This window comes from Mus caroli, unplaced genomic scaffold (genome assembly GCF_978045245.1).
Source record: "Mus caroli unplaced genomic scaffold, Mus_caroli_1 scaffold_5, whole genome shotgun sequence".
Classification (NCBI taxonomy): Eukaryota; Metazoa; Chordata; class Mammalia; order Rodentia; family Muridae; genus Mus; species Mus caroli.
The window spans coordinates 33,749,956-33,777,024 of record NW_028227260.1 but is presented as its reverse complement, the minus strand read 5'-3'; the positions used below and the strand labels follow the sequence as shown (position 1 = coordinate 33,777,024).

Below are 27,069 nucleotides of genomic sequence, written 5' to 3'. Positions count from 1 at the left end.
TAGACAGGTTGGAATCAAATAGACAACACCGGCATAATTCCAGACAGCTATGCACATCTGGTCTTTGAAAATGAAGCCAGAAATACATACTGGAAAAAAAACACCTACTTTAACAAATAGTACTGGTCAAACTGGATGGCTGACTTGTCTACAAGATGACCTTTTTAATCGTTTCTTCATTATTGGAGGCACTAAGATCAACAATAAATAAATGAGATCCGATGAAACTGAGGAGTGTCAGCAAGGAAATGCACTCTGTCAATCAGACAATGTTGCAGCCTGAAAATGGGAAACAATTATTACCACCTCCACTTAGCCAAGCATATAAAGAACTCATAAAAGTAGATATGAGGGAAACAAATAAACCTAGTATAACATGTTTTACAGACATAAGCAGAATTCTCAGAAGAGTTAATTCAAATAGCTAAAAAGCATTAAACACATGTTCAACATACTTAGCAATCAAGAAAACGCAAATCACTTACTTTAATAACATTTCCTCTTAAAAGTGTCACAATGCCTAAGATCAATAAATCACGTGATAGCTCATTCTCACAAGGAAGTGAATCTAAGGAAACTCTCATCTATTTCTGGTGGGAGTGAAGACTTGTACAGCCACTATGGAAATTAGTGTGTTATTCCTTGGGAAGATGGGAAACAGCATACCACAAAATGCAATGATATCACTCCTGGTATATACACAAAGGATATTTCATCCTACCAAAGAGATACTAGCACCAACATACTTACTGCTATCCTGTTCTTCATGGCTCCAGTTTGTAAACAATACATGTTCCCCAAAAGATAGAGTTGATAAAGAAAACATTTACACAGTGAAATATTGCTAGACCATTCTATAGGGGGAATCTCAAAATACACAGGAAAATGGCATCTGGCATGTTTGGTACAGGGAGATACTGTGTGTACCACCAAAAGAGAAACATAAACACCAACCGGGCCACAGAGCCTTCAATCTACATTGGAGTCATACTTACAAGACAAGCAAGGTCGGTGGCAGCAAAAAGTCGTGAGAGCAACCAACTGATATCACTTGTGACTTAAAGCCCACTACATAAGATGGAACCTGTCCTCAATAGTACTTGGGTGGCTGAGAACCAGACACGAGATATTCTAGGGTCCTAGTGTAAAAAACACATTGTAGTTTAAAAAAATAAAAAGTAGCAATAAAGTGACTCCTAATGACGTCCCTTATATGCACATAAGTACCTGAGTGTTCATTCCTACATAGATCCCTCCCTCACACCCATCCCCTGACAGTTCAGGGAACCCAGAGGGAAAGGGGGCAGACAAAGATTGTGAGCCAAGTGGACAGACGGAGGACAACACATGAACAAAAGGCTGGTTCTCAGCTTGCCTAAAGCTGTGGCCCTTTAACACGTGTCATCATGCTGTGGTGACCCACAGCTGTAAAATCGTTTTTGTTGCTATTTCATGACTGTAGTTTTGATACTGTCACAAATTATCAGGTGATTCTCTTTCATGCAGGATGTCTGACATGATACCCATGTGAAAGTGTCATGTGTCCCCTAGAGGGGTAGTGACCCACAAGGGGAGATCCATTGCTCTGAAAACCACATGATCAAAGCTCACAGGGACTCACATAGACAGAGGGAGGCGTGCACAGAGCCTGCAGGTTTTCCGGTGTTATATATCTGTGTGTGTGTGTGTGTGTGTGTGCACGTGTGTGTAACCATGTGTGTACGTGTGTATGTGTGTATGTGTCTGTGTGTCTGTATCCGTGTCTGTGTGTGTGTGTGCATGTGCTTGGTGTGGTGTGCATGTGTCTGTGTGTGCATATGTGTATACAAGTGTGTTCGTGTCCATGTATGTGTGTGTGCATATGTGTGTGCATGTGTGTGTGCATGTGTATCTGTGTGTATGTGTGTATGTGTGTGTGTGTATAAAACAAATTCCAATTTAGGTATTTTAATGGGATTCATGAGTATACAAATGAGTGGATCTGTGATTCTTGTGCTTTCCTTAAGATCTTTTCTCCTTTTACTTTGTTTCATTCAAATCTGATCTGATAGCATTTGCTTTCTCTTTCTGTATTTTATTTTGTCATTATTTAATAATATCCCTTAGAAGCCTGTTTTTTTTTCTAGAGACAGACAGAGAGGGAAAAGATTCACGTGGGGAGGAACTATGAGTCACAAGGCAAAGGGAAGCCATAATCTGGATATATTGTATGAGAAAAAAATATGGTAACAAAAAAGAAACTGATAATAAAAATACAAAAGCTATTTTCACAGAGAGATCTGCAAACCTCTTCTTGCAGCAACCATGGAGCTACGGGAGTATTATTTGTTTTTGAAGCAATTTGTTTATGTGTAACTAATGGGTATACTATGAGAGATGGCTTGTTAGGGGTCAGGTGCTCACCACAACTTAGGTGTGTTGGTGAGTGGACCATTTTGTGCAGTCAGTATTTATCCTCCAGCTTTCAGTCAGTTCCTGTGATGGACCTTCAGTTACAAGACTCACTCACAGGACAAGGCTCTCAGTCACTAAGCCATCTCCTCAGTACCAAGTAATTATTTTAAAACTAAACAATGTTGACATTATTCATCTTCAGAAAACTTTACCAAAAATTTGTTGTGTATGCTTCGGCATTTCTGAGGATGAATGGTTAAGGTTCTGTTGGTCTCTTAATTACCAGCACAACAATAAACCTAAGAGGCTGTAGTGGCATCCATATGTTTGTGGTAGATAATAGCTATATAATTGAACTTAATATCTGCTGTACCTCAAGGAAATAATTCCTAGTTCTAGAAATCTATCCAAATATTCAGGGCTAGTGAGACCATTGCTTTTGGAGAGATCTAAAAACTGTGAGTTTACAAAATAAAAATAATTCCCAATTTCATTACAGATATCAAAATATTTATGCTTGTATTCATAGGTACATATAAACACTGTCCCCATAAAAAGAAGAAAAAAAGGAAAACAACATTCTATTAACCACAGACAAACACATTACAAAAACTGAAGCCTGTAAAAGTAAAGAGAAACACTGATCCTGTGATGCCCAGATCCAGGGGCTCCATCTGCATCTAACACTCCTTTGCAACTGAGGCTCACAGGTCATCATGCAATAAGGGGAAGAAGGATTCTAAGAACCAGAGGAACAGGAAGTGTGGTGTGTGATTGCATCTCCTAGAAATGTGGTCTGCTCTAAAACTATAGACATATGAATAACATTATACCAATTAAACAGACTGCACTTATATATTTAGAAATATATACCTAGTTATGTAGACTTAATTAAATATAAAAGTGCATCTGATGGAGAACACATCAGCTACATGGCGAGTACAGACTGAGGTGAGTAAAGGCAAGGAGAAATCAAATAATTATTATTTATTTGAAATACATAATAGTGTGTGTTTTAAGTTTAAAAATGTAAATTCTCACTAAGACAAAATGGATGCCAGTCAGCAGAGGATACTACACCCAGCAAAAATTTCATCCACGTTGATGAAAAAATTATCTTAAAGGAAAGAACCAAATGAAGGGAAACACACACACACACACACACACACACACACACACACACACACACTCTATCACCACCAATGTAAAAATAATAGGAAGTTACAATTGTTGGACATAAGTATCTCTCAAGAACAATGGAATCAATTCCCCAATAAAAAGACACAGGTTAATTGAATGGACACCAAAACAGGATCCATCATTCTGAGTAGAAGAAATTCACCCAGACATGGAGGATAAACAATACCTCAGAGTAAAAGGCTGGAAAGGGATTTATCAAGTAGACTCAAAAAGCAAGGTCTGGTTTCCATCCTAACATAATGACATAAGTCTAATAAAATAGACTTTCAACCAAAATCCATCAGAGGAGATAGGGGAGGGCACTTTGCACTCATCACAAGAAAAATCCACAAAGAAACGTCAATCACCCAGAAACTGATGGGAATAATGCAGAGTCCCACAGCCAAACATTCAGCAGAGGTTGGAGAATGCTGTGGAAGAGGGGGGAAAGGGTAGTAGGAACCAGTGAGGTCAAGAACACAACAACAAAACCTACAGAGTCCTGGGCTTATAGGTGCTCACAGAGACTGACCCACCAACCAGACAGCATGCATGGGAGGAAAGTAAGCCCTCTCTACATATAGGTAGTAGATGTGCAGCTAGTTTTCATACGGGAGCCCTAAAAAAGGAGCAGGGGCTGCCTCTCACTCCGTTGCCTGCCTTTGGAGTGGGGTGACATGTCTAGCCTCAATAAGAAAAGATACATCTATATTCCTACTGAAACTTGATATGCCAAGGCAGGTTGATATCCATGGAAGGGCTACTCTTCTCAGAAGAGGAAGGGAGGGAAGATGGAGAAGTCGAAAGGAGAGGGAGATATTGAGATGAGAGGAGATAGGGGAAGCTGGGATACACAGGGAAGTACAAATAAATTATTTAATGAAAAATGTAGAAATATATACATATATATTACAAAGCCTAAAATATTATTATCTGTTAAAGAATGAATACTACATATGCACAGTTCATTTCCAGTGTTTCTGTGCAGCCAATTGTTTGTTGTAGAAACTGTAGTCCTGTTTCAAATGTTGCCATTTCTTTACAGTGGCCTTCCTGGTTCTTGCCTTCTGACATACTCTTCTAGAAATAGATCTTAATGTTTATGCTTCTTACCTGGTCCTGTCATTGAGCGTTTAGTACGTTGTACTGGAATAAGAAGAAGAGAAACAGAGTCAGGAGCTCTCAAGACTGTCTGGAAAATGCAAAACGACTCGTCAAGTTGTACATATCAGAATCGCTCACTTAGGACAACCATTCCTGAATGAAGTGGGAAACAGAATGAATTTATGTCTAGGGTTTTTGTAAAGAATGGTAAGCCTATATGGCTGGACACATCCTTCAGAAGATACAGTTGTGTCCTGTGCATGCAGAGGGCCCAGTATTAGATGCGTATACCTACACTAGAAGTATCACATCTCCCAGTGACCCCTGCACCAAGGCCTCTAATCAACCCCCACTTCGGGCATTACTAAACACCAGTGCTCCGATGAAAATACTCACAGACACATGCACAGAATTTTAAAGTGAAATGTTTTAAAGAATTTGAATATTAGGTCATAAAACACAATTGAATTAAAGTTAAAACGCACTTGCCTTATCTCTCTGACTTTTAAACAGAAGTGCAATTTTATTACTCTAAATAACTAATCAATCAGCTATAATTACATAATTGTGACTTGAAACTGGATGAAGCACAGCATAATAATTTTGATTGACACATTAGTTTTGCTTTTGTAAGATGAAAGATATTCATTGAACACATCACGCATAGCACCACGGGAACCATTGATGCTCAGGTTTAGAAAGGAATAGAGTACATAAAAGGTTTTAGTATGTTAATCAAGTTCAAACATTTAGAACAAGAAGGTTTGGTCCAAGACATAATTCAGTTGTAGTCACAGAAAATGCTGTGTCCGAAGGACTAAAGTCTGAACATTTTCACCAAGGTATGATCCTCCTAGACCACAATGAATCAGTGCATCTGTCTTGCAGCAAGAGACAGGGCCACAGACCAACAATCAGCTTTCTTGGGAGGCAAAGTCAGGTGAATCTTTGAGCTCAAGGCAAGTATTTCCTACAAAGTGCCAGGACAGTCAGGGCGACACAGAAAACCTGTCTCAAAAGAGAGTGACCTTGGGGCTGAGCATGAGTGTGATCTGTTGGTGAGCCTGGCTTCCTGTGGTCGCATAGCTCCTCTGAGCCTCTTAGGACATCCAGTAGACTTTGTTTTGGCTCTGCTCCTTGCCAGCCATGCTGCTCTGGTTCCTCAGCCTCATGTGTTCTGGTGAGTTCTGCTGAGGATGGAAAGTGTGAAATAGCAGGGTAGAATTATCATCTTGGGAGGTGAGAATTGTCCGAAGCAGAAATCCTGGCTTCCATGGAGGGTGTTGGTGCATAAGGTCCTATAAACAACGTGGGCTCTGATTTCAATGTTTAGAGGATGCACAGAAACTTCAGGTCTCAGAGGGTCAATCTACTGTGAAAGGAGATCTTGCATCATGAGGTTTTGTCTTCCAGGTTTCTTCCTAGTCCAGAGGATGTCAGCACACGTGGGTGAGTCAGTCCCTATAACATGGAGTTACAGTCCATTTCCATAGATGGGTTTTATTCTGACAGGAGAGCAGGCAGTATGATTTTGGGGGGACAGGGGCTGGTGTGTCGGATTGGTGCTGAGTCTTTTGAACTGCAAAGGAAAGACCCTCCAATCCTGCCTCTCAGTCTGTCCTACATAATCCCGGGCTCTGTGCCTGGCAGAATTGGACATTAACCTTTGATTGGATGAGCAAATTTTATGGTTTGGGGGGACAGTGGTTCTCTCTGTAGTCCTGGATATCCTACAACTCACTTAGTAGACCAGGATGGCCATGAAGTCAGAAATGCACCTGCCTTTGCCACCCAAGTGCACTAATTAAAAGCATGTGCCACAACACCAAATAGATATTAAGCTGTTTTAATTTTTTCTAAACCTTTCTTTTTTCTGTACTATTACCCAAAATCCCACACTTATTTGAGGTTTTGATATTATAATTATTATGGATTATGTATGTCTTGCTCGACAAATTGTTGCAGGTATTAATTTTGTCTTCAGACATTCCTTTTACTAATAAGATTTGTGTACCACTGGCACAGTACTGTAACGCCTTTCCTTGTCTTACTTTTGAAGAATCATTTCACCTTTTCTAAGTGAAGATGTTTTCCTGTAGCTCATTACCAGCCCTTTATTTCAGCTTGAAGAACTCCATGGCATTTCTGGACCGTTTGATGAGGAACTCTTTCTGCTAGAGGTTTTCTGACAGAAGTTTCCCATACTTCATGTCTGTAAGACAGTTTGCTGCTGTCTATAGACAAACTTTTTCTTTTTTCCCCTTTCCTCACTGAAAACATCATCCTGGTCTCTTGTGACTTGTAGGCTTGGAATATGGTCATTAGCTGTATTAGATATCCTTATGCCTAATTATCCTTTGTCATGCAGATGCCAGGATCTCTTTTAATAATGTGCTCTGTAACCTTGTTTATCTGGGTTGAATTTTTTTGTGTCATTGACCATCTTGGACCTGACCATTTCCATACTACTCATTGTTTAAAGAGTCTTCTCTATTGTTTCTCTAAAGGAGTTTTCTGCTTATTTTTATAGACATTTTCTTCTTTTTCTTAGTATTTTAAAAATTCTGTGAGAAATTCACACCCTATGTTTTAATTACATGCTTCCTCCTGCCTAAATTCTTAAGACCTCTCTCTCCTATGCTCCCAAGTGAATATCTGTTTTCCTTTTCCCTCTGGTGATATTTAATGACTGATAATTTGTTATTTGTGTAGCATCAAAATATATGGTTGTTTCTCATCATTGAATTTTCCATACTTAGAGGTGAGATTATATAACACCTGATCTAAGCTCACTTGTTCTTTTATTTTAACAAATATGCTACAGAAACATTCTATTAAGTTTTTTTTAAGTTTTATTTATTTATTTATTTATTTATTTATTTATTTATTTATTTATTTATTTATTTATTTATTTATTTGCATCCCAGTCGTTGCCCCTGCCTTGGTCCACTCACCCACACTTCCTCATCCTGTTCTCCTCCCCCTTGCCTCTGAGAGGTGAGCCTCCCTTCCCGATGAAGCCTCCTCTTCCCTGGGGCCTCAAGTCTCTCAAGATTAAATCTCATTTTCTTCCACCAAGGCCTGACCAGGCCAACCTCTACCCTGTTTGTGTTAGGGCCTCTGGCTGCCCCTCTGCTCCTGGTTGGTGGCTCAGTCTCTGGGAAAGCCATGGGGTCTGGGTTAGTTGAGACTATAGGTCTTCCTATGGAGTCACTCTCCCTTTCAGCTTCTTCAATCCTTCCCCTAATTCTACCAGAGGGGTCCGGGACTCCAGTGCAAGGGTTGGGTGAGAGTATCTGCCTCTGTCTCAGGCAGCTGCAGGTAGGGCCTCTCAGCGGACAGCTATGCCAGGCTCCCTCTATAAATATGTGATAGCATCAGTAACAGTATCAGGCCTTGGTGCTCCCCATGAGATGGATCCCAACGTGGGCCAGTCATTGGATCGCCTTTTCTTCAGTCTCTTCTCCATGTTTGTCCCTGCAGTTCTTGTAGACAGGAACAATTGTGGGTCAGGAATTTTGATGGTGGGTTTGTAACTCTAACCTGCAAATTGAGGACCACTCTATCTACTGAAGGTGGATGCTTTGAGTTCTCTCTCCCCAAAGTTGGACACTTTGTCTAAGGTCATCCCCATTGAATCCTGAGCGTCTCTCACTTCCTGGGTATTTCGTACTTTCTAGAGGTTCCCCTCCCTCCCCCCAGGGTACTTATCTCCATTCATTCTCTGGGCTCTCTAGGCTTCTCTTCTTTTCCCCCATATATAATCCTGTTCCTTTTTTTCCCTTCTACCCTCCTATTCATCTTCCTCCCTCACTTAGCCTCTGGTGATTATTCCGTTCCCCCTCCTAATTGGAATTGTAGCCTCCTCACTTGGACCTTTCTGCTTGTTACACTTATAATGGTCTGTAGGCTGTATCCTAGGTGTTCTGTACTTTTAGACTAATAACCACTTATCATTGAGTACATACCATGCATGTCCTTTTGGGTCTGGGTTACCTCACTCAGGGTATTATTTTATAGTTCCATCCATTTCCCTACAAAATTCATTATGCCGCTGTTTTTTTTTTAAATTAATCTTTTTTATTAGGTATTTTCCTCATTTACATTTCCAATGCTATCCAAAAAGTCCCCAAACACTCCCCCCCCACACCCCTACCCACCCACTCCCACACCTTGGCCTTGGTATTCCCCTGTACTGGGGCATATAAATTTTGCAAGTCCTATGGGCCTCTCTTTCCAGTGATGACATACTAGGACATCTTTTGATACATATGGAGCTAGAGTCAAGAGTTCTGGGGTACTGGTTAGTTCATAATGTTGTTCCACCTATAGGGTTGCAGACCCCTTAAGCTACTTGGGTACTTTCTCTAGCTCCTCCATTGGGGGCCCTGTGATCCATTCAATAGCTGACAGTGAGCATCCACTTCTGTGTTTGCTAGGCCCCGGCATAGTCACAGAAGAGATAGTTATATCTGGGTCCTTTCAGCAAAAGCTTGCTAGTGTATGCAATGGTGTCAGCGTTTGGAAGCTGATTATGGGATGGATCCCTGGATGTGGCAGTCTTTAGATGGTCCACCCTATCGTCACAGCTACAAACTTTATCTCTGTAACTCTTTCCATGGGTGTTTTGTTCCCAATTCTAAGAAGGGGCAAAGTATCCACACTTTGGTCTTCGTTCTTCTTGAGTTTCATTCATTTAACAAAATGTATCTTATATCTTGGGTATCCTAAGTTTTTGAGCTAATATCCACTTATCAGTGAGTACATATTGTGTGAGTTCCTTTGTGATTGTGTTACCTCACACAGGATGATGCCCTCCAGGTCCATCCATTTGCCTACGAATTTCATATATTCATTCCTTTTAATAGTTGAGTAGTACTCCATTGTGTAAATGTACCACATTTCCTGTATCCATTCCTCTGTTGAGGGGCATCTGGGTTCTTTCCAGCTTCTGGCTATTATAAATAGGCCTGCTATGAACATAGTGGAGCATGTGTCCTTCTTACCAGTTGGGACATCTTCTGGATATATGCCCAGGAGAGGTATTGCTGGATCCTCCGGTAGTACTATATCCAATTTTCTAAGGAACCGCCAGACTGATTTCCAGAGTGGTTGTACAAGCTTGCAATCCCACCTACAATGGAGGAGTGTTCCTCTTTCTCCACATCCTCCCTAGCATCTGCTGTCACCTGAATTTTTTATCTTAGCCATTCTGACTGGTGTGAGGTGGAATCTCAGGGTTGTTTTGATTTGCATTTCCCTGATGATTAAGGATGTTGAACATTTTTTTCAGGTGCTTCTCTGCCATTTGGTATTCCTCAGGTGAGAATTCTTTGTTCAGTTCTGAGCCCCATTTTTAATGGGGTTATTTGATTTTCTGGAGTCCACCTTTTTAAGTTCTTTATATATATTGGATATTAGTCCCCTATCTGATTTAGGATAGGTAAAGATTCTTTCCCATTCTGTTGTTGGTCTTTTTGTCTTATTGACGGAGTCTTTTGCCTTGCAGAAGCTTTGCAACTTTATGAGGTCCCATTTATCGATTCTCGGTCTTACAGCACAAGCCTTTGCTGTTCTATTCAGGAAATTTTCCCCTGTACCCATATCTTCAAGGCTTTTCCCTACTTTATCCTCTATAAGTTTCAGTGTCTCTGGTTTTATGTGGAGTTTCTTAATCCACTTAGATTTGACCTTAGTACAAGGAGATAGGAATGGATCAATTCACATTCTTCTACATGGTAACCTCCAATTGTGCCAGCACCATTTGTTGAAAATGCTGTCTTTTTTCCACTGGATGGTTTTAGCTCCCTTGTTGAAGATCAGTGACCATAGGTGTGTGGGTTCATCTCAGGGTCTTCAATTCTGTTCCATTGGTCTACTTGTCTGTCGTTATACCAGTACCATGCAGTTTTTATCACAATTGCTCTGTAGTACAGCTTTAGGTCAGGCATGGTGATTCCACCAGAGGTTCTTTCATCCTTGAGAAGAGTTTTTGCTATCCTAGGTTTTTTGTTGTTCCAGATGAATTTGCAGATTGCCCTTTCTAATTCTTTGAAGAATTGAGTTGGAATTTTGATGGGGATTGCATTGAATTTGTAGATTGCTTTTGGTAAGATAGCCATTTTTACAATGTTGATCCAGCCAATCCATGAGCATGGGAGGTCTCTCCATTTTCTGAGATCTTCTTTAATTTCTTTCTTCAGAGACTTGAAGTTCTTGTCATACAGATCTTTCACTTCCTTAGTTAGAGTCACGCCAAGGTATTTTATATTGTTGGTGACTATTGAGAAGGGTGTTGTTTCCCTAATTTCCTTCTCAGCCTGTTTATCCTTTGTGTAAAGAAAGGCCATTGGCTTGCTTGAGTTAATTTTATATCCAGCTACTTCATTGAAGCTGATTATCAGGCTTAGGAGTTCTCTGGTAGAATTTTTAGGGTCACTTATGTATACTATCATATCATCTGCAAAAAGTGATATTTTGACTTCTTCTTTTACAATTTGTATCCACTTGATCTCCTTTTGTTGTCTAATTGCTCTGGCTAGGACTTCAAGTACAATGTTGAATAGGTAGGGAGAGAGTGGACAGACTTGTCTAGTCCCAGATTTTAGTGTGATTTCTTCTAGCTTCTCACCATTTACTTTGATGTTGGCTACTGGTTTGCTGTAGATTGCTTTTATCATGTTTAGGTATGGGCCTTGAATTCCTGATCTTTCCAAGACTTTTATCATAAAGGGGTGTTGGATTTTGTCAAAGGCTTTCTCAGCATCTAAGGAGATGATCACGTGGTTTTTGTCTTTGACTTTGTTTATATACTGGATTACATTGATGGATTTCTGTATATTGAACCATCCTTGCATCACTGGGATTAAAACTACTTGGTCAGGATGGATGATTGTTTTGATGTGTTCTTGGATTCATTTAGGGAGATCTTTATTGAGTGTTTTTGCACTGATATTCATAAGGGAAATTGGTCTGAAGTCCTCTATCTTTGTTGGGTCTTTTTGTAGTTTAGGTATCAGAGTAATTGTGGCTTCATAGAATGAGTTGGGTAGAGTAGCTTCTGTTTCTATTTTGTGGAATAGTTTGTGAAGAACTGGGATTAGATCTTCTTTGATGGTCTGATAGAACTCTGCACTAAACCCATCTGGTCCTGGGCTTTTTTTGGTTGGGAGACTATTAATGACTGCTTCTATTTCTTTAGGGGATATGGGACTGTTTAGATCATTAACCTGATCTTGATTTAACTTTGGTACTTGGTATATGTCTAGATACTTGTCCATTTCATCCAAGTTCTCCATTTTGTTCATTATAGCCTTTTGTAGAAGGATCTGATGGAGTTTTGGATTTCTTCAGGATCTGTTGTTATGTCTCCCTTTTCATTTCTGATTTTGTTAATTAGAATAATTTCCCTATGCCCTCTGGTGAGTCTGGCTAAGGGTTTATCTATCTTGTTGATTTTCTCAAAGAACCAGCTCCTCAATTGGTTGATTGTTTGAATAGTTCTTCTTGTTTCCACTTGGTTGATTTCACCCCTGGGTTTGATTATTTCCTGCCATCTACTCCTCTTGGGTGAATTTGCTTCCTTTCGTTCTAGAGCTTTTAGGTGTGTTTTCAAGCTGCTAATGTGTGCTCTCTATAGTTTCTTTTTGGAGGCACTCAGAGCTATGAGTTTTCCTCTTAGAAATGCTTTCATTGTGTCCCATAAGTTTGGGTATGTTGTGGCTTTATTTTCATTAAACTCCAAAAAGTGCTTAATTTCTTTCTTTATTCCTTCCTTGACCAAGGTATCATTGAGAAGAGTGTTGTTTAGTTTCCACGTGTGTGTTGGCTTTCTATTATTTATGTTGTTATTGAAGATCAGCCTTAGTCCATGGTGATCTGATAGGATGCATGGGACAATTTCAATATTTTTGTATATGTTGAGGCTTGTTTTCTGACCAATTATGTGGTCAATTTTGGAGAAGTTACCATGAGGTGCTGAGAAGAAGGTACATCCTTTTGTTTTAGGATAAAATGTTCTGTAGATATCTGTCAGATCCATTTGTTTCATAACCTCTGTTAATTTCACTGTGTCCCTGTTTAGTTTCTGCTTCCATGATCTGTCCATGGGTGAAAGTGGTGTGTTGAAGTCTCCCACTATTATTGTGTGAGGTGCAATGTGTGCTTTGAGCTTGACTAAAGTTTCTTTACTGAATGTGGCTGCCCTTGTATTTGGAGCATAGATATTCATAATTGATATCTCCTCTTGGAGGATTTTACCTTTAATAAGTATGAAGTGCCGCTCCTTGTCTTTTTTGATGACTTTGGGTTGGAAGTCGATTTTATTAGTTATTAGGATGGCTACTCCAGTTTCTTTCTTCCTACCATTTGCTTAGAATTTTGTTTTCCAGCCTTTCATTCTGAGGTAGTGTTTATCTTTTTCTCTGAGATGAGTTTCCTGTAAGCAGCAAAATGTTGGGTCCTGTTTGTGTAGCCAGTTTGTTAGTCTATGTCTTTTTATTGGGGAGTTGAGTCCATTGATATTAAGAGACTTTAGGGAGAAGTAATTGTTTCTGCCTTTTATTTTTGTTGTTAGAGTTGGCATTATGTTCTTGTGGCAGTCTTCTTTTATGTTTGTTGAGGGATTACCTTCTTGCTTTTTCTAGGACATGGTTTCCATCCTTGTATTGGTTTTTTTCTGTTATTATCCTTTGAAGGGCTGGATTCGTGGAAAGATAATGTGTGAATTTGGTTTTGTTGTGGAATACTTTTGTTTCTCCATCTATGGTAATTGAGAGTTTGGCATGGTATACTAGCCTTGGCTGGAATTTGTGTTCTCTTAATTTCTGTATAACATCTCTCCAGGCCCTTCTGGCTTTCATAGTCTCTGGTGAAAAATCTGGTGTAATTCTGATAGGCTTGCCTTTATATGTTACTTGACCTTTTTCCCTTACTGCTTTTAGCATTCTATCTTTATTTAGTGCATTTGTTGTTCTGATTATTATGTGTCGGTAGGAATTTCTTTTCTGGTCCAGTCTATTTGGAGTTCTGTAGGCTTCTTGTATGTTCATGGGCATCTCTTTCTTTAGGTTTGGGAAGTTTTCTTCTATAATTTTGTTGAAGATATTTGCCAGTCCTTTGATTTGAAAATCTTCATTCTCATCTACTCCTATTATCCATAGTTTGGTCTTCTCATTGTGTCCTGGATTTCCTGGATGTTTTGAGTTAGGATCTTTTTGGATTTTGTATTTTCTTTGATTGTTGTGCCGATGTTCTCTATGGAATCTTCTGCAACTGAGATTCTCTCTTCCATCTCTTGTATTCTGTTGCTGATGCTCGCATCTATGGTTCCAGATTTCTTTCCTAGGGTTTCTATCTCCAGTGTTGCCTCAATTTGGTTTTATTTATTGTGTCTACTTCCCTTTTTAGGTCTTAGATGGTTTTATTCAATTCCATCAACTGTTTGGTCTGGTTTTCCTGCAATTCTTTAAGGGACTTTTGTGCTTCCTCTTTAATGTCTTCTACCTGTTTAGCAGTGTTCTCCTGCAATTCTTTAAGGGATTTTTGTGATTCCTCTTTAATGTCTTCTACCTGTTTAGCTGTGTTCTCCTGTATTTCTTTAAGTGTGTTATTAACATTCTTCTTGATGTCCTCTACCATCATCATGAGATATGCTTTTAGATACTGGTCCAGCTTTTCCGGTGTATTGGGGTGACATGGACTGGGCGAAGTGGGAGTGCCGGGTTCTGATGATGGTGAGTGGTCTTGGTTTCTGTTAGTAAGATCATTATGTTTACCTTTCGCCATCTGGTAATCTCTGGAGTTATTTGTTATAGTTGTCTCTGTTTAGAGATTGGAGCAGACACTGTGTTCCACTCACCAGAAGTCTTAAGGTCCCGTGGCAGGTGTCGTGGGTAGCTAGAGGGTGTCAGCCAACTCTGTGCACTAGCTACTCCGGTGCTGGTCGGACCTAAAGGGGCTTCTGCCCCTACTCAAGCCGGTTTTCTGCTTCCCTAACTAATGCAGTCTCAGGTCCCCCACGATTGGATTGGAGCAGAGGCTGTCCTCCACTCACCAGAAGTCTTAAGATTCCGTGGCGGGTGTCCTGGGTAGCTGGCGGGTGTCAGTTGACTCTGGGCCCTAGCTACCCCGGTGCTGGTTGGTCCGGAAGGGCGCCCCTGTTTTTAATAAATGTACAGTATTCCACTCTGTAAATGAACCACATTTTCTGTATCCATTCTTCGGTTGAGGAACATCTGGGTTATTTCCAGCTTCTGGCTATAACAGATTTATAAGGCTTCTATGGACATGGCAGACTACATATCCTTGTAGAATGTTGGGGCATTATTTGGCTATATGTCTACGAGTAATATAGCTGGGTCTTCAGATAGACTATTTACAATTTTTCTGAGGAACCATCAGACAGGTTTCCAGAGTGGTTGTACCAGCTTGCATTCCCACCAACAATGGATAAGTGTTCCTCTGTCTCCAAATCCTGGCCAGCAAGTATTATTACATTTTTGGTCTTAGCCATTTTGATTGGTATGAGATGGAATCTCAAGGTCATTTTGATTTGCATTTCTCTGATGGCTGAGGATTTTGAACATGTTTTAAGTGCTTCTTGGACATGGGAGATTCTTCTGTTGTGAATTTTCTGTTTAGCTCTGCAGGAAACTTTCAATTGGGTTATTTGGTTTTCTGGTGGTTGACATCTTCAGTTCTTCATATATTTTAGATATTAGCCTGCTGTTGGATGTAGGATTAGTGAAGATTTTCTTCCCAATCTGTAGGTTTCCTATTTATCCTATGCCTTACAGAACCTTTTTAGTTTTTATGATATCCTATTTATCAATTGTTGATTTTAGAGGCCGAGCCACTGGTGTTTTATATGGGAACTTTTCCCCTAAGCTAATGAGTTTGAGGTTCATTCTCACTTTGTCTTCTATGAGAAGGATGGTGCAGCTCAGGGAGGTGGGAAAGGTCCTGTGTCAGCTGGGCTGTATGGGTGTCCCAGCAGGTGTGTGTATTTATGCTAGATTCTCACTTGTGTTTTTCCTTTGTGTGGTCCTCCTGGGAGGATCACAGGATATCGCAGTTGGGCACATATGAGGCTGCTGATCTTTTAATTGTGTGTGTGTGTGTGTGTGTGTGTGTGTGTGTACATGTACTATAGCACATTCTATCTCAAAGTCACCCAAGTGACCAAGTAACCCTGTATTCCAATGTTTCACATGTGTGGAGCCTTGGAATGGTGGTAAAACTACACGTCTGCATCTACCTTGTCACTAGCAGTGTAGAAGCATGAGTCAGTATGACAACTGTGGATGGAGACTTATATGAGAATACAGAAAGAACAAATGTGTTCAAAACACTGCATTCCTCCAGATATCTTGGAGATTTTCTTCTTTGGAAACCACTATGGGATTTCTTGCTCTTGCCCCTGAGTTCTTGAAAATTTACAAAGTAATATCTCATCTGATAATTATTATATATCTAGAGTTGATGAATGTGAATAAAAAACATTCATTTTCTGCTATCTGACAAAGATTTCCCCACTAATCATCAGATATAATCCTTTTTGAATTGCAAATTTTATGACCAAATCTGCTTGACTATTAAATATTTATTGTAAGACTCTGGGTTAACAGATCTTAGCATACAAAGGTATACCATATTTATATAATAGTTAGGGAATACTGATTATTTGAAAATGACCTATTGTGATTTTTTAAAGAGGAATACAACATATACTAACATGCTCACCCCATAAAGCAAACCCATGACAGACCAAAAAAATGATTGCATCAATGCCCTATTGGGTGATTCTGTGCATTTACTGAGATTACTACTAGTAGTAGAGATGAGGGATTATTTACATAAGAACAAAGAAACTCAAAGCATAACTAAATGCACACCTCAATATGGGTGTTTTTCATGAAGGGCAAAGCCATGGAACACCACACAACTTTCAGGCACTCGCCATAACTCAGACATCTCTTGGAGCTCAGCTGTCCTAGCTTCTTAATTATTTTATAGAGCTTAAAAGGGACACAGGTAAATCATGCAAGTTTTAGCTTTCCAGGACATTTGAAGTTTATTTAACCTCCTAAGAGTCATGAGACCCTCAGCCTCTCTCATTAGAACAGGGATAGTTTAATTCACAGAAAATTTTTATAGAAAGGACCCCAAAGAATTAAAAATTATAGATTTAACTCTCAAGAATAAAGGGATCATTAAAATTTTACTCTGTTCCTCTTCTTGCAGGAAGTCATGATAAACCATCCCTATCTGCCTGGCCAAGTAATATTGTTCCTCTGGGACAGAAAGTGACTCTTACATGTAAATCTCATGGTGGATCTAACATATTCAAGCTGTACAAAGAAGAAGGGTCTCCAATCCATCAGTTACATGAGAGTGCATTTCAGAAGAGCCAGGTCTTTGGTCCTGTGACCACAGAACATGCGGGAACCTACAGATGCTTCCATCCTCAATACGCTAATGAATTGTCAGCACATAGTGAGTCTCTAAAAATCATAATTTCAGGTCAGAGTCCATATTTGGATTATCATTTCATGCCCCTGATTCTCCCAACCCTTGAAATTCCAGAAACAGTATTAGTCAGTTTCATCATTATACAGAAATGTTCAACAAAGAAAATTGAATATTATGCTGGGCATGATGTAATACCCATGTATATGTTCTTTCTTGTACTAAAGGATCCTTGAGTTTAAAATAATTCAAGGAAAAATTGGGCTTTTAAGATGGATGTTTGAAACCAGAGAAGGTATCAAAAAATTGACATCAGGGTGAGAGACTAAATTAGTCTGGGTCTGTAGAATTACAACTGTTAGTATGACAAAAATAATTAATAAAACAGTAGTTAGCATTAAAAAACATTGGCAGAGACACTCTATTACTATCACTGGCAGTGATAAAAAGACTCCAAGTGCCAAGGACAAATGAGGCCTCTAGAAGATGAAAGGAAGAGATAATGAAAAATTTCTAGTGATTTGAGCAGTGACATGTCCTTGCAGAAACCTTCTTTATGACATTTGGCTTGTTTAAAAATTTTGATCTCCAGAATACTTTTACTCCTTTTAACAACAGTATTTGTGATTATTTTTTCTACAAGTGATTGGAAATTAATAGAAGGATCTATATCAATGGACATCTTAAAACCTAGAGAAGACATGTCCTGAAAGCACTAGGCGAGGATGCTGACTCACCAATGTTTTGGAGAGGACAATGCTCATGAACATGAATGACAAGTGCCTGATATAAATTTGTATAAAAGAGATGATCAGAAGAGATTCTCTGTTAATCACACTCACTACTAAATAACTTATTTTTCCAAGGATTACAGTTGATCAAAAGTAGCACAAAGTGACTCATAAAAGAGCCTGGGATTAAGCTTGTCATGCTTCCTGCTCTCCCCAGGAAAGGGGCAATGGGATCCATGTTAGAATGGTTCAGAAGCCACATTCTCACAAGTCATTGGGAAAATATTGTGCTGCTGACAGAACCAAAGAATTGAGAAATGGGATTTAGAGACATGGAGGAGTCTGTTTACAAAGTTGACATAAGCACAGAAATGCACACAGGGTCACTGACAGGGAAAACAGGGTAAGAAAGGGAGGACTATAGATTTTACAAAACATGGAGAATGTGATCAAGTCTGTGCAATTTCCTTATTTCTAGGAATCTACATGAAGCCTTTGCTCTTGATTCTACAAAGTCCCCTGGTGAATTTAGGAGGGAATGTGACCCTGGAATGTCACTCAGAGAATATCTTTGATACATATATTTTGATTTCACACAGAATGGGAATAATCAAGAACTCTGTCCAAGTTTCTGCAGAACATCATGATAGTAGGTCACATGTCAGCTACTCAATAGGTCCCATGACACCTGACCTTGTTGGGACTTACACATGCTATGGTGCTAACAATTACTACCCCTATGAATGGTCAGACCCCAGTGACCCCATTGACATCAAAATCACAGGTAAGAGAGTGAACACCTGTTCTTTACCCTCTTCCAGATGCATAACAGACATTGTGTAGTGTGGAAGCCTTGGGGCATCAGGTAGAAGAAAACTGTGGGAAATTTAGAGAAATGAAGCCTTGCTGGGCATTTTACTGGCATAGACAATATAAACAGAGATACAAGGCCAGACAATTGGTTATTCTGTAAGACACCAATGCAGGGAAGTACAAAGGTGTCACAAGTAGAGATAAATATTCAGGGGTCAGGGGCCACTGGGTGAGCTCCATTTAACCAGAGATAATGAAGAACTTCTACTTGCATTTAGACACTTGGGCAGTTCAGAATTTTGTTTGGCTTCTACCTCTGTAAGAAATCTGCCAGAAGAACCATATATAATACCTCAGGTTAATTGCTTAGGTGGAGTGGTTCTTAATGAGTCTTTAAGACTTTGCACAGGTGGAACCTGGGTTTGACAACTGTTTGACAATTCTTCCTTTTATTGTGATTGACCCACTATTCACCCCAGAAAACCATAGCCTTGCTTGATTTAATAGAGCTCCAATCACTGTCTATTGTCTACACATCCAAACTTTTTCAGTTCTTTTCCTAAAATTAGTCAGACATTCTAGGATGGCTAAAATGAATCTAAGAAATTGTGCCCAGGAATATATACATAATTGCATCATGGGAGAGGAGAGATACAGAGAGACAGAGACAGAGAGACAGAGACAGAGAGACGGAGACAGAGAGACAGAGTCAGAGAGAGAGAGAGACAGAGACAAGACAGAAAGAAAGAAACAGAGAGAGACACAAAGAGAGAGAGACAGAGAAAGATGGGGAGAGAGAGAGAGAGAGAGAGAGAGAGAGAGAGAGAGAGAGAGAGAGAGAGCTGAAAAATAGAAAGCATGGCACATGTAGAAAGAGAAAACCTATAAAATCAAGAGCCTGGATGGAATATTTGCAAGTGCAAATGGAGAAATAATGGCAGATGTTTGATGTTTCAAAACAGGTCTGTGGAAGCACATGATATTATATACTCAGGCAATAATACACTGAGAGGAACAAGAGAGGGGCGAACTTCATGGTCCCTTACATGGGTAGCAAACATTTTCATGAGATATTACATGCTTATTAAAGAGAGAGTAACATAGATAGCAAAAAGAGACAAGACAGAAAAGGAATAACTGAAAATAAATCAGTTTCTAGATTTTTAATATGCACTAAATAGTTAAGTTTTAAATGATGAAATTATGGAGTAATTTGAATGGAGAAAGGTTATCAGAGAGAGATGGAAAATCAGGTGGAATGTATATGTCATCAAGGAAGAAATGAGCGGGAGGGAAAGGACCGGCAAAGGGGTCACAAGGGGGGGATGGAAATAAAATGAACAAAATGAACTTTTAGAGGAGGTCATGATGAAGATATTTAATTTGCATGCTAATTAAGATAAAATCATATGTAACTCAAATTAAATGCATCAATGTGCAAAACAATTGAAAAAGATGAAGGTGTATAAAACAACAGTTAGAAAAAATAAAGAGACTGGTAAATGTTGAGAGACAATAAAAAATATTTGCCTAAACATATTCAATATTAAACATACACAGAAACACACAAAAACACACACCACCACCACCACTACCACCAAAGAACAACAATTAAAAAGCAATTTAATTGTCATTTAACTTCAAAAACTAAAACATATTTTAAAGAAGTATAAAAATACCTTATGTACACATAAAAATATTTCATATATCCAGTGTTAGATAAAATTCATATATATTAACAAAAGACATACTTTCAAAAACAGATGGAATGAAATAATAGCAATAGAGGTAAAAACTGTCAAAAATCAAAAGTAGGGAGAAAATGTTTGAGTACCACAGTGAGATCAGAGTCAAAGTATGACTCTATAGACAGAAGGATGGCAGAGAGAGAGTGTGAGAAAATGAGGGGAGAAGTAGAGAGTTGGAGGCAGGGAGATTGCTGAGAAGGAGAGATCAAAAAATTTGAGAGGGAGGAGTGAACACTAAGAAGTGAATGAACAGGGGAAGTGAACGAACAGGGATAAGAATCTAGAACTCATTAAAACTGAAATAAGGGCGCTGAAGTTATTGTTCCACACCTGATGGCTTCAGGTGCAGGTGAGGAAGGGGAAGGAGCCAATGATATTTAAGGGCGTGACACTGGGAATTTGACCGTTCTCCAATGAGTGCATAGATAACAAAGTTGGACTTTTTACCTTTTAGATTTTTCCTATTTTTGTTTCTTTTATTTTTATTTCATAGTTTTGGGGAGGGAGGTCACAAGAGTGAGGAAATTAGTATAGAAGGGCTGGGAGATGAATGTGATGTGGGTGCATGATGTGAAATTCTGAAGGAAAAATAGTATTAAAGATAGACAGGGAACATGGAGTTGGGTGAGGAGAAGGAAAGATGGGTAAGAGGGTTGCATGTGAAAGGAGCAGGGGAGAAGAAGAGCTCTATAAAATATATCTTATGAAATTATCAAAGCAATCAACAAAAAAGTAGTCAGACCTTCGAAGGGACTGTGTCTTCTCTTCCAGGTGTATACAAGAAACCTTCTCTGTCAGCCCTGATGGGCCCTGTGCTGATGATGTCAGGAGAGACCATGACCCTGTCTTGCATCTCTGACCATCAGTTTGACACGTTCCATATGTCCAGGGAAGGGGTGCCTCAGGGACAGGGGATGCCTGCAGTGCAGAGCCACAGTGGTAAATTCGAGGCAAAATTCCTTCTTAGTCCAACGATCCAAAAAGGGAACTATAGATGCTATGGCTCTTTCAGGAACTCTTCCCATGTGTGGTCCTCCCCAAGTGACCCCTTGTACCTTCCTGCCAAAGGTAAGACTGTCTCATATATATCTCATGTCCGGTAATTAATGAGACCCTGAGGCTAGGCCATTCCTGAGAACCATCCTACTGATGGGGAGGAAATACTTAAATACGTATACATATACATGTATACACATTCATGTACATATGCAACATATATATATGTAAATGCCTACGCATCATATACATATACAAATGCATATGTATTTGCATATCAATCATATACTAATACATATATGTGTATACATACACACACATATATATATATATATATAAAACAAAAATTGAGTCATCACTATTAATACATGTGTGTACACAGAACCCTCCTTAACAATTATAATTGAAGAAAAAGATGCTTTCAACTTAAGAATATTGGGATGTTAAAAAAACCTGTAAGAAAGTGTAAGAGTAAAACACTGAGGAAATGAAATGGAGTGACAAAGGGATATAACTATTTCCATTAAAAACATTTAAAGAAGAGATGAAGTTTAAGTGAAGGTATTACAAAATGATAGACAGGGAACTTGCCAATAAATCCTTATCTTGTCAGCCAGACACATTTGGTATCTGTGTATCCAGACAGATATAGGCAGGAGTCAGGCCAGTCTTATGAGGAATAAGGTTGGGATCAGCTTGGGTAGATCTGAGATTGTACAGCACTTCTGCTCACATAGAGCTCTCCACAGTATTTCTATTATCTCAGTACAATTTGAAATCCAAGGACTCATTTCCTTTAAGCAAACCACATAAGGCATCTTATACCTTTAAATGCTCAGCACTAAGTAGTTAGGTACTGGTCATGGTCCAATCTCAAAGGACATTCCATCAGAGGATGACAGACAGCGCCACTGACCAGCTCTTGTTCCCTCTCCTGTCTGTCCCCTTCTCTACTAAATTCACAGGAAACTGTCCTGCATGCACAGAAGCAGATACCAAAGCAAGTGAGTGAATGACTCCACTTCTCTCTTGTAAAAACATGGTTACCAAAACCTCTTTGGGCTCATGTTTTGGCTCCGTTGCCTCAAGGCTCTGTTGTCTTAGCCTGGTCATCCCCATTCTCTCATTCTTTGTTTTTTTTTCCTCCAATTTTTGATTAGGTATTTTCTTCATTTACATTTCAAATGCTATCCTGAAAGTTCCCTATACCCTCCCCCCCCCCCACTCCCCTAAGGATCCTCTCCTACTTCTTTACCCTGGTGTTTCCCTTATCCTGGGGCATATAAAGTTTGCAAGAACAAGGGACCTCTTTTCTCAATGATGGTTAACTAGGCCATCTTCTGCTAAAAATGCAGCTAGAGACATGAGCTCCGGGAGTTCCGGTTAATTCATATTGTTGTTCCAACTATAGGATTGCAGACCCCTTCAGGTCCCTGGGTACTTTCTCTAGCTCCTCCATTGGGGGCCCTGTGTTCCATCAAATAGCTGACTGTGAACATCCACTTCTGTGTTGCCAGGCACTGGCTTAGCCTCACAAGAGACAGCTATATCTGGGTCCCTTCAGCAAAATCTTGCTGGCATATGCAATAGTGTATGCATTTGGTGGCTGATTATGGGATGGACCCCCGGGTGGGGCAGTGTCTGAATGGTCCATCCTTTGGTCTCAGCTCCAAACTCTGTCTCTGTAACTCCTTCCATGGGTGTTTTATTCCCAATTCTAAGGTGGGGCGAATTGTCCACATTTTGCTCTTCCTTCTTCCTGAGTTTTGTGTGTTTTGCAAATTGTATCTTGGGTATTCTAAATTTTGGGGCTAATATCCACTTATCAGTGAGTGCATATCATGTGAGTTCTTTTGTGATTGGGTTATCTCACTCAAGATGATAACCTCCAGATCCATCCATTTGCCTAGGAATTTCAGATATTCATTGTTTTTAATTGCTGAGTAGTACTCCATTGTGTAAATGTACCACATTTTTTGTATCCATTCCTCTGTTGAGGGGCATCTGGGTTCTTTCCAGCTTCTGGCTATTATAAATAAGGCTGCTATGAACATAGTGGAGCATGTGTCCTTCTTACCAGTGCTGTAAGATCAAGAATTGACAAATGGAACCTCATAAAATTGCAAAGCTTCTGTAAGGCAAAAGACACTGTCAATAAGACAAAAAGGACACCAACAGATTGGGAAAAGATCTTTAACAATCCTAAAACAGATAGGGGACTAATATCCTATATATATGTTTCAAGAAGATGGACTCCAGAAAACCAAATAACCCCATTAAAAATGGGGCACAGAGTTAAACAAAGAATTCTCAACTGAGGGATATCAAATGGCTGAGAAGCACCTGAAAAAATGTTCAACATCCTTAATAATCAGGGAAATACAAATCAAAACAACCCTGAGATTCCACCTCATATCAGTCAGAATGGCTAAAATAAAAAATTCAGGTGACAGTAGATGCTGGCAAGGATGTGGAGAAAAGGGAACACTCCTCCATTGCTGGTGGGATTGCAAGCTTGTACAACCACTCTGTAAATCAGTCTGGCGGTTCCTCAGAAAATTGGACATAGTACAACTGGAAGATCCAGCAATAGGTCTCCTGGGCATATATCCAGAAGATGTTCCAACTGGTAATAAGAACACATGTTCCATTCTCTGATTCTTAAACTCTGAAACATCAAAGGTTGTTTAGGAGTAGTGTGGACCTTCTGGGGATGACTCGTCTCTCACTCCTGAACCTAAGATCTCCTGTAATTGAAAAAGAGAGTAAATTGTACTCTCTTCCCCAAAACAATGGATGACTCCTGGAGAGAAGGTGATGGGGCCTTTAAAAAGGAAGCAGACAGGAGGAATATTTTATAAAAATCCAACTTATGGTGGGATAGACTTGATTTCACTTTTCTCCTTAAAGAGAATTAAGCAAGGGTATTGCAGATGTAAACTGAGCACTGTTACCAATCTGAGATTAAGATACTGAACACATGGTCTACACTGCTGGTCCTACAGCTTTTGGCCCCTGGGTATACTGCCCTGATAGTCTTGGATGTAGCCTTCTGCTGGAGAATGCTCAGCTTACAAGTAACAACATTCCTAAAGCTGTCACTTCTCCTAACATTTATCAATTGCCTATAACTCCTTCAGTATAGGTTGGATTCCATGTGCACCTCTCCTCTCCATGCTGTAATTTTCCCTAGCTTGAACTTGCACTGGTCTTGGTCACTTTGACGCTTTTTGTGAAGTTCATACATGCAACTACCCTGCTGTGTCCACAAGACAGTCTACTTATATTTATTCATGGCTTTTTTGGTGCAATCTCATCTAACTCTTTCACATGATACCTGATATGTAGAAAATATGTAATATAAACTTCACATTTAGGGTCAAGATTCCTCTAGTCCCTTACTCTCTGCAACTTTCCCAGTTGTGTATATCTATAAATAACCACCTGTCACAAATACAAGCACTTCTGCTGAGAGTTGAGAAACTCAATAATATATGAGTCTAATCATAAGTCATTAGGAGTCAGTTTACTACTATATCCAAATACAGGATATATTTATATTCTATATTTATATTATTAATATTCTATATTTATATTATAATTATATAGATTAGGAGTATGTCCTTTTATTGTAAAGAAATAGTATATTAGTTATCCATCAATTAATAAATATTATGTGATGTAACAAAATGGGGATACTCAGATTTACCTCTTAATTTGGTTCACATCTTTCTCCAGATAACCACAAGAACCTGCGCATTCTAACGAGGTTCTTAATGACCATGGTCCTTGTCATCATCATCATCTTTTATTCTTGTTACTTTCCCAAACAGAATAAGTCTCAGAAACAAGCAGGTAGGTGTCATATATGTAGAATGATAAGGAATGGAGGAATCATGGTGTGTATTTTTCCCTTACAAAAGGAAATTTAGCACATGATAAGGAAAACTAAGACTGAGCTTTCTAGAGAAAGCAACAGAGCTCTTGTACTTTTTCTCAGCTCTCAGAACACAGGCAAAAATCTCAGTGTCTACTGCCTCTTCACATCCAAAGCATAGCTTGTTATATAGGAAAGGTCTTGTGTGTGTGTGTGTGTGTGTGTGTGTGTGTGAGAGAGAGAGAGAGAGAGAGACAGAGAGAGAGACAGAGAGAGAGACAGAGACAGAGAGAGACAGAGAGAGAGAGAGAGAGAGAGAGATGGGTGGGTGGGTAGGTGGGTGAAAGTGGTGTTGGAGGGAGAGAGATAGACTGTGGTAAAGAGAGAATTGTGAGTGTGGAGCAAGAGAGGGATGGGGCTCTGAACAGAGAGAGGCAGACTGTGGGAGGTGAGGAGCTATGGGTTTTACTGCACATCTCAAGTACACTGGATTTGAAATGACAGTGCTGGACTATTTCACTACTTGTTTTTAATTTCTCCTGTCCCCTAAAAATGCAGCAGCCAGCATGGAACAAGAGTCTGAAGTTAAATAAAACAATAAATAGACAGGTAGGTCTTCCTGAGCATGTCATCTTCTGCCTAGTCTAATATCCCCTCATACTCTGCAATAATACATGCATACAACATCATTTAACATTTACTGCTTTCTAGGACTTTGAAGGACAAGAAGGACAGGAGGTGACATACACAGAACTTGAGAAGAGAATCTTCAACCAAAACTTGATGCCTCCCATTTCCCGAATTTCTGAGTTTTCTGCAGATACCATTGTGTAATTGGAAATTATGAAATGATAAACTGAGATCAAAGAATGTCTGCACCCTCTGAGTTCTCAAAGAAAGATCTAAGGAAGTCTTTTGTGGAAAACAGAGCCTTTTCATCAACAAAGGCTGTTTGATGCAGTGAAATAACAGCTGGAATATGAAGGCAGAAACCTTTAAATTTGGGATTACCCTTCCTTATTCCAATATAATTCTTAATGTAGCTTATGATACATAAAAAGACTATGGTCCTCACTGACAGCTGGACAGAAATCATATTCTATTTATTAGCCCATGGTTCTCTACTTATTCCATTGCTTCAGACCTCTACAATGTAACCAGCTATATTTTCTAGATCAACTTGAAGCTGCATGCTGTTTGTCTTACAATTCCATAACAACAAAGGTTCATTCTGCTTATTAGTATAGATTTCCAATATATAGTTATGTTGTACAACATAATGGTTCTCATAGCAATCATATATTCATAGATAGATAGATAGATAGATACAGATACAGATACAGATACAGATACAGATACAGATATAGATATATCTTGCTAATTTTTGCACACAATTACCCTACCTTGACTCTCTACCGCTCCTGCTAACATCCTTCCAGAAGCCTGTTCTTAACTCTGGCCTTAACATATGCTGTTCTGTGTTCTCCAGGTGCTATTTGTTAAAGTCTCCTCCTACCAGGAGCATGTACCCTAACTCCCAGAGGTCACACAAGACACAAAAACCACAAGGATCTATCCTACTGGAACAGGAGACTCAATAGTCACCTGAACACAATGACACCTAGGCCAAAAGATGGGGGAGGGGGGACAAAACCAAGGGAAGAACATCCAAAACCACCCATCTAATAAAGATAAACTCAGAAATCAACACTTAAACCTATAATAACCACAAAACCTAGATAACTAGAGGGCAACATAA

The 27,069-nt window shown here is 39.4% G+C and overlaps 1 pseudogene; it reads left to right on the top strand.

Moving 5' to 3' along the window:
- Positions 1–885: 885 nt before the first annotated feature.
- On the top strand, positions 886–26,094 carry LOC110288023 (killer cell immunoglobulin-like receptor 3DL1; annotated as a pseudogene).
- Positions 26,095–27,069: the final 975 nt, after the last annotated feature.